Here is a 10228-nt window from a genome sequence, read left to right as displayed (position 1 = left end):
ATTTTAACTTCGATGGCATTGTATATCCTGCGTCAATTAATTGGAATTGTTCTCATAGGGGACTGAGCTGTCAAGGAGTCTTTCGATGAGTAACACTGTTGGTGTCTTTAAGTCAATGGAGGTCAAGGTAAGCAAATATGAGTCTATCCATTTAAGATCGAGAAAGGACAGATCAGGGGATTTTCTTGATGCTATGAAGTTAAACACACGTTCAATGTGACTTAGGGGTTCAGGTGTACAAATCCAGAGGAAGTGGTGGATGTGGATACAGTTGCAAGATTTAAAAGACATTTGGATAAGTGTTCAAATAGGAAAATTTTGGATGGATATGGGCCAGGAGCAGGCAGCTGAGACTAGTTTGACAATCTCTCCCCACCCCCACCCTCCTCTAGCTTATCTCTCCATGCTTCAGGCTCACTGCCTTTATTCCTGATGAAGGGCTTTTGCCCGAAACGTTGATTTCGCTGCTCGTTGGATGCTGCCTGAACTGCTGTGCTCTTCCAGCACCACTAATCCAGTAATAGGCTATTCTATTCTAGTTTAGTTTGGGAACAGACTGAATGGTCTGTTTCCATGCTGTATGACTCTATATTAACAGGAAAAGACAGGGTAGATAAAGATTAAATATTTCCATTGGTTGGGGTTTCTAGAACCGGGGGCATAGTCTGAGAATGAGGGCCAGACTGTTCAGGAGAGATTTTGGGCAGCACTTCCATACACAAAGGGTGGGAGAGGTTTGAAACTCTCTTCTGCAAACGGCAGTGGATCAGGGATCAGTTGTTAATTTTAAATCCGAGATTGATAATTTTTTATTAAACAAAGATATTAAGGGATAAGGGGCAAACATAGGTGGGCACAGTTACACCACAGATCAGCCAGGATGTCATGGAATAGCCATTCAGGCTAAGATGCTGAATTACCAACTCCTGTTTCTACATTCCTGTTTTGTTCAACATTTCAGATAGCCTGAGGTGAGTCCAGACAATGATCTGGAGGTGAAAGTATGAGGTCTTTTCAACGGCAGCTCAGAGTTAACTAGTTTGCTGATATCACCAATTGTCTGTTCAAGCTCAGGGAATGACCAGCACAGCCAGATGGAGTGGGGACTGAAGCAATTTGGAACAACCGGTAACTGCTTCAAGAGGAGATACTATAACACGGACACAGAGGCGGCAGGTGGGTCACAGGTCGAGAGGGTGGTGTGCATGGGCTGGTTGGCCCTGTGTTATTGGAAGGTGTCACGAAGGAGTAGCTTTTAGACTAGGAAGAGAGTTTTAGCACACACAACGTAGAACAGTACAGTACTGGAACAGGCCCTTCAGCCCACAATGTTGTACTGAACATGAAGCAAAATTAAACTAACGCCCTTGGCCTCCCCTTGGTCTACATCCCTCCATTGCTTGCAAACTCTGAGGGGATTATGGGGCCAATGATGTGAGAGTGGGAGGAGATTAAGATGGACCTATTTGCTTTAGAAGTTTAGAGATGGTTGAAATTAGAAAACTCTGTGATAAGACTCAGCAGAGAGAGTGTCTATGTGCTTTGATTGAGGAGTTGTAAATTTAACATGACCACCAGTAGGAGTGTGAGGGATTTAATTACACAGTGGACATCATATTTTACCACAGAGAGTGATAAAGGTAGAGTCCATGGGTTTAAAGAGATGAATATTTCAGAGAAATACTGCACTGTGGGGAGAGCAGAGCAATGAAATTAGTTTTGATTTTGCACTAGTTAAGAGCGAGGAGAAAGTGAGGACTGCAGATGCTGGAGATCAGAGTCGAGAGTGTGGCGCTGGAAAAGCACAGCAGGTCAGGTAGCATCCGAGGAGCAGGAAAATCGACATTTTGGGCATGAGCTATTCAGCTAGTTAACTGATGGGCTGAATGGTTTCCTGTGATGTTGTGAGCTCTTCGTGTGAAGATGCAGAGGAGAAAATCCTGGACGACAGCTCAATCAATGAAAAAGTACGCAGCCACCTTTATGGAGAGATGGTTTTACTTACAGCCAATTGTGGGGACTCAGGTTCCTGACCCTCTGTCTGGGAGTCAAACCCTTATCATTTAACACGATCAGCTGTCCCAAAAAGCAGCCTCACTCAAAAGAGGGTTGTTGGGAGCAATGTTAACTGGAAACCCTTTTGCGAGTGTTCAGTTTAATTGTTGTTTGACTGGGTTATTGCCCTTTGAATCAGATGGCCATTGTAAACTCCATTATGCACAGCCGCAGGGTAATGATGTGGAAGTGTTTTGTGTGCAGACTCACTTATGTTAAACTGCACGGAGCTGAATATACAGTTTTGGCAAGCACTTGCTGCAACACATTCATACCAGCAAGCACAAAGCCTAAGGCTTCTAATACACTCAGGATAGGTGCTCAAATCGATTTAATCTCATAAAGGAGATGGCTGGATGTCAAGTACAGGAATAAAGCGGCTCATTCAGAACTGTTCCTTTGCCCATGGGCAAAGCTCAGAGCAACTCCAATCGCTTCACATGTTAAAGCAGAGAACGGTAAGTAACAGAACTTTAAATAGATTTGTGACCATCAGCAGTACTTTTGAAAATTATGTGGAAAACCAGAAATCTCCCAATGTTTATTTGAAAACAAGTAGATTTTACCATCTCTAGCTTTATCGGATGTCTGCAGTCCGCAACCGATTATTTCATTGTGTTCTCCTGGGGGCTCTTGGGTTTTGACTCAAGCACACTCCAAACGTCCTCGGATCTGTTCAATTCTGTTTGCTGTGACACTGTGCATGGTGGAACAATCCTCTCTGGCCTGGACAAGGTCCACGTTCTCAGCAGAACACTCACGCCTGATCGCTGGGACCACAGTAACATCACAGCTTACCTCAAAGGCTCTCTGCACATTTAGTAAACCCTATCATTTGGACTGCATTCATTAGGATTGGGAGTATACTCTTCACAGTTTAGAAGTGGGAGGCAGGATCTCATAGAAGCCTTTAAAATTCATCCCCTTCGAGCCTGCTCCACCAATTAAATAGCACCATGGCTGACCGTTCAACTCTGTCCCCTGTTCCTGCTTTCTCTGCCATACCCTCTAGTTGTCCTGCCACACCCAATCACGAATGGTGATGGATGATTAAACGACTCAGTGGAGGAGGAGGCTCCACAATTATCCCCCTCCTCAATGATGGAGGAGCCCAGAACAACAGTGCACAAGATAAGGCTGAAGTATTCACAGCAATCTTCAGCCAGAAATGTCGAGTGGTTGATCCACCCTGGCCTCCTCCACTGATCCCCAGCATCACAGATACCAGTCTCCAACCAATTCTATTCACTCCACGTGATATCAAGAAACAGTTGGAGATCATGGATACTGTAAAGGCTCTGGGCCCTGACAATATTCCAGCAATAGCGCTGAAGACTTGTGCTCCAGAACTTGCCGCTCCCCGAGCCAAGCTGTTCCAGTACAGTTACAACACTGGCATTTACCCAACAATGTGGAAAATTGCCCAGGTATGGCCTGTACATGAAATCTAGGCAAAACCCTACCCAGCCACTTACTGCCCCACCAGTCTCCTCTCCATCATCAGTAAAGTGATGGAAGGTGTCATTAACAGTGCTATCAAGCAGCACCTGCTCAGCAATAACCTGCTCAGTGATGCCCAGTTTGGGTTTTGCCAGGACCACTCAGCTCCTGACCTCATTACAGCCTCAGTTCAAACATGGACAAAAGAGCTGAATTCCAGAAGGGCGGGGAGAGTGACAGCCCTTTACATCAAGGCTGCATTCGACAGAGTGTAGCATCAAGGAGCCCTAGCAAAACTGGAATCAATGGGTATCAGGGGGCAAACTCTCCGCTGGGTGGAGTCAAATCTGGCACATTGGAAGATGGTTGTGGTTGTTAGAGGTTAGTCATCTCAGCTCCAGGACATCTCTGCAGGAGTTTCTCAGGGTAGTGTTCTATGCCCAACTATGCTTCATCAATGACCTGCCCTCCAACATAAGGTCAGAAGTGGAGATGTTCGCCAATGATTGCACCAAAGAGTATCCCACCCAAATGCATTCCCCTACATTTACCCCTGACTCACGCACCTAACCTAAAAATTCTTAAACACAATGGCCAATTCACTTAAACTGCACATCTGTGGGAGGAACCCCACACAGACAAAGGGCAAATGTGCAAACTCCACACAAACAGTAACCTGAGGCTGGAATCAAACCTAGGACCCTGGAGATGTGTGATAGCACTGCTAACCACTGAGCCACCGTGCTACTCTACCTTAGCTCCTCCCCCAGTCCAGCTATTGAAGTGAAAGCAACCATAATTGGAAACTTGACAAGGTAGGAGTGAATAGAGAGAGTGAGTTAAATCAATTGTGGTTACCAAATTACGATCAGGGAATCCCTTGTCGGAGGACACCAGCCCTTTGTCGTATTCCCCTGTTGTACAATTTGGTGATTATTTTCATGAGGACTACAGTTTTTTTAATGTAACTAGCTTAAGATTGAACTCAAGAAAATTTATTTTTGAACTTTCTGGGGAGGGGAATATTTTTGCCTTTACTTCCAACAATCTCTCTGTTTTGAAACTGTTGTTTGACTACAATATCTTCTCAAAATATGCAGATCTCTACCTTGCAATGTGTCCACTACTGAACCTTTTTATGTAGATTTAAAGCTGTCAGACTGCATTTGGAGAAAGCAGGAAGGGAACGTACAGCCTTTATTATCTAGAGTCCTCCATTCAGAATGTAATTTTGTTTCAAAAGCGATGTTGAGCTGTGGGATAACAGTCAAACTGAGAGCTCTTTAAAAGAACTGGCAATGGTCAAATGGTGTGGTTTCAACAATTCTCTAATTCTAAATACTTCTTTGGAAACAACATTATAGGAGGGAAGTGATAGCACTGGAGAGGGTGCAGAGGAGATTACCAGGATGTTACCTGGGCTGGAGAGTTTCAGTAATGAACAAAGATTGATGTCGAGGTGCTGGTGTTGGACTGGGGTGTACAAAGTTAAATATCACACAATACCAGGCTATAGTCCAACAGGTTTAATTGGAAGCACTAGCTTTCGGAGCACTGCTCCTTCTTCATGATGAAGGGGCATTGCCTCGAAAGCTAGTGCTGCCAAATAAACCTGTTGGACTATAACCTGGCGAAGAAAGATTGGACAGACTGGGGAGTTTTATTTCCCGTGGTGCAGAAGAGATTGAGATGTTCAAATTGATGAAGTGCGTAGTTAGGGTAGAGCTGAAGGAACATTTTGGGTGGTATGGTGACTCAGTGGTTAGTACTGCTGCCTCCCAGCACTGGGGACTTAGGTTCAATTCCAGCCTCGGTTGACTGTCTGTGGGAAGTTTGCACGTTCTCCCTGTATCTGTGCGGGTTTGCTCCGGTTTCCTCCCACAATCCAAAAGATGTGCAGGTCAGGTGAATTGGCCATGCTAAATTGCCCATAGTGTTAGGAGCATTAGTTGGGGGTAAATATAGGGAATGGGTCGGGTTGGGTTACTTTTCGGAGGGTCAGTGTGGACTTGTTGGGCCGAAGTGTAGGGAATCTAATCATTTCCCCTTGCTGGAGAGATCAGTGACCAGGGGGCATCGAGTTACGGGTGAGAGTAATACCTTCTCACCCAGAAAGTGGTGGGAATGTGGAACTCACTGCCTGGAAGGCTGATGGAGGCAGAAAACCTCAGAGCATTTAAGAAATATTTAGATATGCACTTGTGATGCCAAGATGCACAAGGCTTTGGACTAAATGCTGGAAAATGGGATTCGGATAGTTAGTTGGTTGTTTTTGACTGGTGCAGATGTGATGGGCTGAAGGGCCCCATAGATCTTCATGACTCTATAAAAACTCGTCTTCAAAGATCTCCCTGCTATAGGAAGGACATTATGAAACTTGAAAGGGTTCAGAAAATCTTTACAGGGGTGTTGCCAAGGTTGGAGGATTTGAGCTATAGGAAGAGGCTGAATAGGCTGGGGCTGTTTTCCCTGGAGCGTCGGAAGCTGAGGGGTGACCTTATAGAGGTTTATAAAATCATGAGGGGCATGGATAGGATAAATAGACAAAGTCTTTTCCCTGGGATTGGGGAGTCCAGAACTAGAGGGTATAGGTTTAGAGTGAGAGGGGAAAGATATAAAAGGGACCTAAGGGGCAACGTTTTCACCCAGAGGGTGGTACGTGTATGGAATGAGCTGCCAGAGGAAGTGGTGGAGGCTGGTACAATTACAACATTTAAAAGGCATCTGGATGGGTACATGAATAGGAAAGGTTCGGAGGGATATCGGCCAAGTGTTGGCAAATGGGACTAGATTAAGTTGGGATATCTGGTTGGCATGGACGACGTGGATTGAAGAGTCTGTTTCTGTGCTGTACATCTCCAATACTCTATAACTCAAGGTTTTCTGGGTCCCTGCTTTTTGTCATTTATATCAACAATTTGGATGAGAATATAGGCATTATAGTTGGTAAATCTGCAGATGATACCAAGATTGGTAGTGTACTGGACTGTGAAGAAGGTTATTAAAGAGTACACGGCCTTGATCAGATGGGCCTGTGGGCCGAGATGCGGCAGGTGCAGTTTAACTTTGATAAATGTGAGGTGCTGCACTTTGGTAAGGAAAATCAAGGTAGGACTTACACAGTTAGTGGTAGGGCCCTGGGAAATGTTGTCGACCAGAGAGACTGAGGAGTACAGCTGCACACCTCTGTCAAAGTGGTCTCATGGGTAGACAGGATGGTGAAGTAGGCATTTCGTACACTTGCCTTTCTTGGTCAGTACAGGGAGTATTGGTGTTGGGAGGTCATGTTGCAGTTATACAGGACATTGGTTAGGCTACTTTTAGAATACTGTGCACAATTCTGGTTACCTTGCTCCGGTTAGGATGTGGTTAAACTAGAAAGGGTGCAGAAAAAAGCTGCATAAGGATATTGCTGGGACTGAGGGTTTGGGTTACAAGGAGAGGAGAGGCTGAGACTTCTTCCCTGGAGTGTCAGAAGCAGAGGGATGACCTTAAAGAGTCTTATAAAATCATGAGGGATGTAGGTCAGGAGAGTAGACAAGGCACATTCCCCAGGATTGGGGAGTCTAAAACTAGAGGGCATAGGTTTAGGGTGAGAGGGGAAAGATTTAAAAGGGACCTGAGGGGTACCTTTTTCACACAGAGGGTGGTACGTGTATGGAATGAGCTGCCAGAGGATGTGGTGGAGGCTGGTACAATTGCAACATTTAAAAGACATCTGAATGGGTATATGAATAGGAAGGGTTTAGAGGGATATGGGTCAAATGCTGACAAATGGGATAAGATTAGTTGAGGCTATCTGGTGGGCATGGATGTGTTAGACTGAATGGTCTGTTTCCGTGATGTACACCTCTATGACTCATTATTTGAGGGATAAACATTGGCCAGGATGTGGGAAAAGGACATTCCGTGCTCCTCCTTTGTAATAGTGCACTCACCTGAGACGCTCCAGGGAAAACAGCCCCAGCCTGTTCAGTCTCTCCCTGTAGCTCAAACCCTCCAACCCTGGCAACATCCTTGTAAATCTTTTCTGAACCCTTTCAGATTTCACAACATTCTTACCATAGTGGAGAGAGACCAGAATTGAATGCAGTATTCCAATAGTGGCCTAACAAATGTCTTGTATAGCCGCAACATGACCTCCCAACTCCTATACTCAATGCACTGACCAATAACTGCGAGCATTACGAATGCCTTCTTCGGTGTCCTATCCACCTTCGGTTGAAGGGCCTTTTTACACTGCATCATTCCACAATGATCGCTGTACCGCCCAGAGTTTTTACAAGCATCAGGGGCACCTTCTCTCCAAAAGCTGAAGTGGTTGAAGAAAGCTGCTCAGAGCCACCTTCTCCAGATCAATCAGGATGGGCACGAAGAGCTGGTCCAGTCTGTAATGTCCACAGTCAGCAAAACAAAATGTCACCAGAACATTGTCCGACTCCAGGGCAAAGCCGGTAATGGGTGGGATGAGGACCCTGGGATGGGGAGGAGGTTTGGGGAAGGAGGGTTATGGGAGGGGGCAGTCAGATGCAAGGGAGTGGGAGATAGGGCAATTGACCACTCCTTCCTGAGATGTGTCAGACACAGGGCACCTCATGACAAGAGAGCACCTATGGGACATGGCTGTCGATTCTGCTGGGGGTTTGCTGGGTGGCTTTCCCAAGGAGTGGGAGATGCTTGAGGATCCTGTTTACTCCCTGAGCCACAGCTAAACTGGAGTGGGCTCAGAGACAATGGGGATCTATTGGCTCATCAATGCCACCGCACAGTAGGTGGTTGGGTATCCCACTGATAACAACACTTCCTACTGGACTGCTAATGCCATCAGGTGATTAGGCCACTGGGGGACTGACACAAGACCATCCCATGACAATGTGGGCATGGACTCCCTATACACCAACCAACCCAGTGATTGAGAGTGGTGATGGCAGGGGTAAGTGAGGAAGCAGAGCGGGTATTTGGCCAATACAGTCACCACCAGAAGCTAAATGTGGTGCACATAAGGATTTTTGTGGCACCATGGTAATCGTAAAATCATAGAAGAGGCCCTTCAGCCCGTTGAGTCTGTATCACCAGAAATATGCTACTACGAACACTAGTCCCACTAGGCCCATAGCCCTGAATGTTATGGCATTTCAAGCTCATCCAAGTACTTACAGTCACAGAGTCACACCGGATGGAACAGACCCTTTGGTCCATGCTGAACATGTTCCTACCTGCCTGCTCCTGGCCTATATCCCTCTAAACCTTTTCTATTCATGAACTTATCCAAATGTTTTTTAACATCGTAACTGTACCCTCATCCACCACTTCCTCTGTCAGCTCATTCCACACATGAATCACTCTCTGTGTAAAAACATTGCCCCTCGTGTTTTTTTAAAATCTTTCTGCTCTCACCTGGTTTTATGCCCCCTAGTTTTGAACGCCCCCAACCTAAGGAGAAGACCCTCGTCATTTACATTTTACAGCCCATTTTGTCCATTCCTGGTAACATTCTGGTCAATCTGTTCTGAATCCTGTCCAGTTTAATAATATCCTTCCTATGGCAGGACAATCAGAACTGGACGCAGTATTCCAGAAGAGGACTCACCAATGTCCTATACAACCTCAACATGACTTCCCAACTCCTGTACTCAAAGGTTACTGTTTAGAGGTTATGAGGTTTCTGGAATGCATTCCAGATCCCACTACCCTCTGGGTGAAAAATATTTCCACTCTAAATTCCTGCCTTTCACCTTAAAATGATGCCCTCCCCCCCTTATTGTTGATCCTTCGATTAAGGGAAACGACTGCTTTCTATGCACTGTATCCATGCCCCTAATGACCTTATCCACCTCAATCAGATCCTCCCTCAGCCTTCTCTGCTCCAAAGAAAACAAAGTGAGCTTATCCAGCTTCTCTCCGTAGCAGAAATGCAGCATCCTTGTGAATCCCCTCTGCACATCCTTCCTCAGTGTGGTGACCAGACCTGCACACAGTACTCCAGCTGTGGCCTCACCAAAGTCCTGTACGGCCCCAACATAACCTCCCTGCTCTTTTAATCCATACTTCGACTAATGAAGGCAAATGTTCTTAACCACCTTATTAACCTCTCCTGCCTCCTTCAGAGACAGGTTCCCCCAGCTCCCTCCGTTCCTCTGAGCTTCCGAGTGTCCTGTCATTCATTGAGTATTCTCTTGTCTTGTTCCCTCTTCCAAAGTGCACCACCTCACATTGATCAGGGTTACGTTTCATCTGCCAAAGACCTGCCCATCTGACCAATGGAGGTAGTGTTCCTCCCTCTTCACCAGGATGCCCAGGATCAAGTCCCACTTGCCCCAGAAGTGTGTAATCTCGAAGCAAAATGATTTGAAAATTATTTTTAAAACCTGATGGTCAAATGGACAGGAATGGATGAGTTAGACTAATTGGGTCGAATAGCTAGAGCTTTCCAACTTCTATACAAACAACACATCCTGACAGCTCTACATAGCAGTGTCAAAGGAACTCCCAGATATCTCCGTTTCCACGTCATACATAAAACTTCACCAGTTAGTTTATGATATCGCTCCTCCTGCTCCTGTCCAAAATGCATGAATATAGGATATAGGTTTGCTCGCTGAGCTGGAAGGTTCGGTTTCAGATGTTACGTCACCATACACGGTAAAATCATCAGTGAGCCTCCGGATGAAAAGTGGGCTACACCACTAGTGCTTCAGCCGGAGGCTCACTGAGGAGGTTACTGCGTATGGTG

The 10228-nt window shown here is 45.8% G+C and overlaps 1 protein-coding gene across 1 annotated transcript in view; it reads left to right on the top strand.

The window, feature by feature from the left end:
• Nucleotides 1-1076: 1076 nt before the first annotated feature.
• The window catches only part of lzts2a (leucine zipper, putative tumor suppressor 2a), a 226085-nt gene continuing 216933 nt past the window's right edge, over nt 1077-10228 (top strand). The window contains exon 1 of the mRNA XM_072557079.1: nt 1077-1176. The gene's annotated coding sequence lies outside the window, so the exon portion shown is untranslated. The remainder of the gene's footprint in view (nt 1177-10228) is intronic.

Source organism: Chiloscyllium punctatum, chromosome 38 (genome assembly GCF_047496795.1).
Source record: "Chiloscyllium punctatum isolate Juve2018m chromosome 38, sChiPun1.3, whole genome shotgun sequence".
Taxonomy (NCBI): Eukaryota; Metazoa; Chordata; class Chondrichthyes; order Orectolobiformes; family Hemiscylliidae; genus Chiloscyllium; species Chiloscyllium punctatum.
Note: the sequence above shows the minus strand (reverse complement) of the source record. Positions and strands in the feature narration are given on the sequence as shown.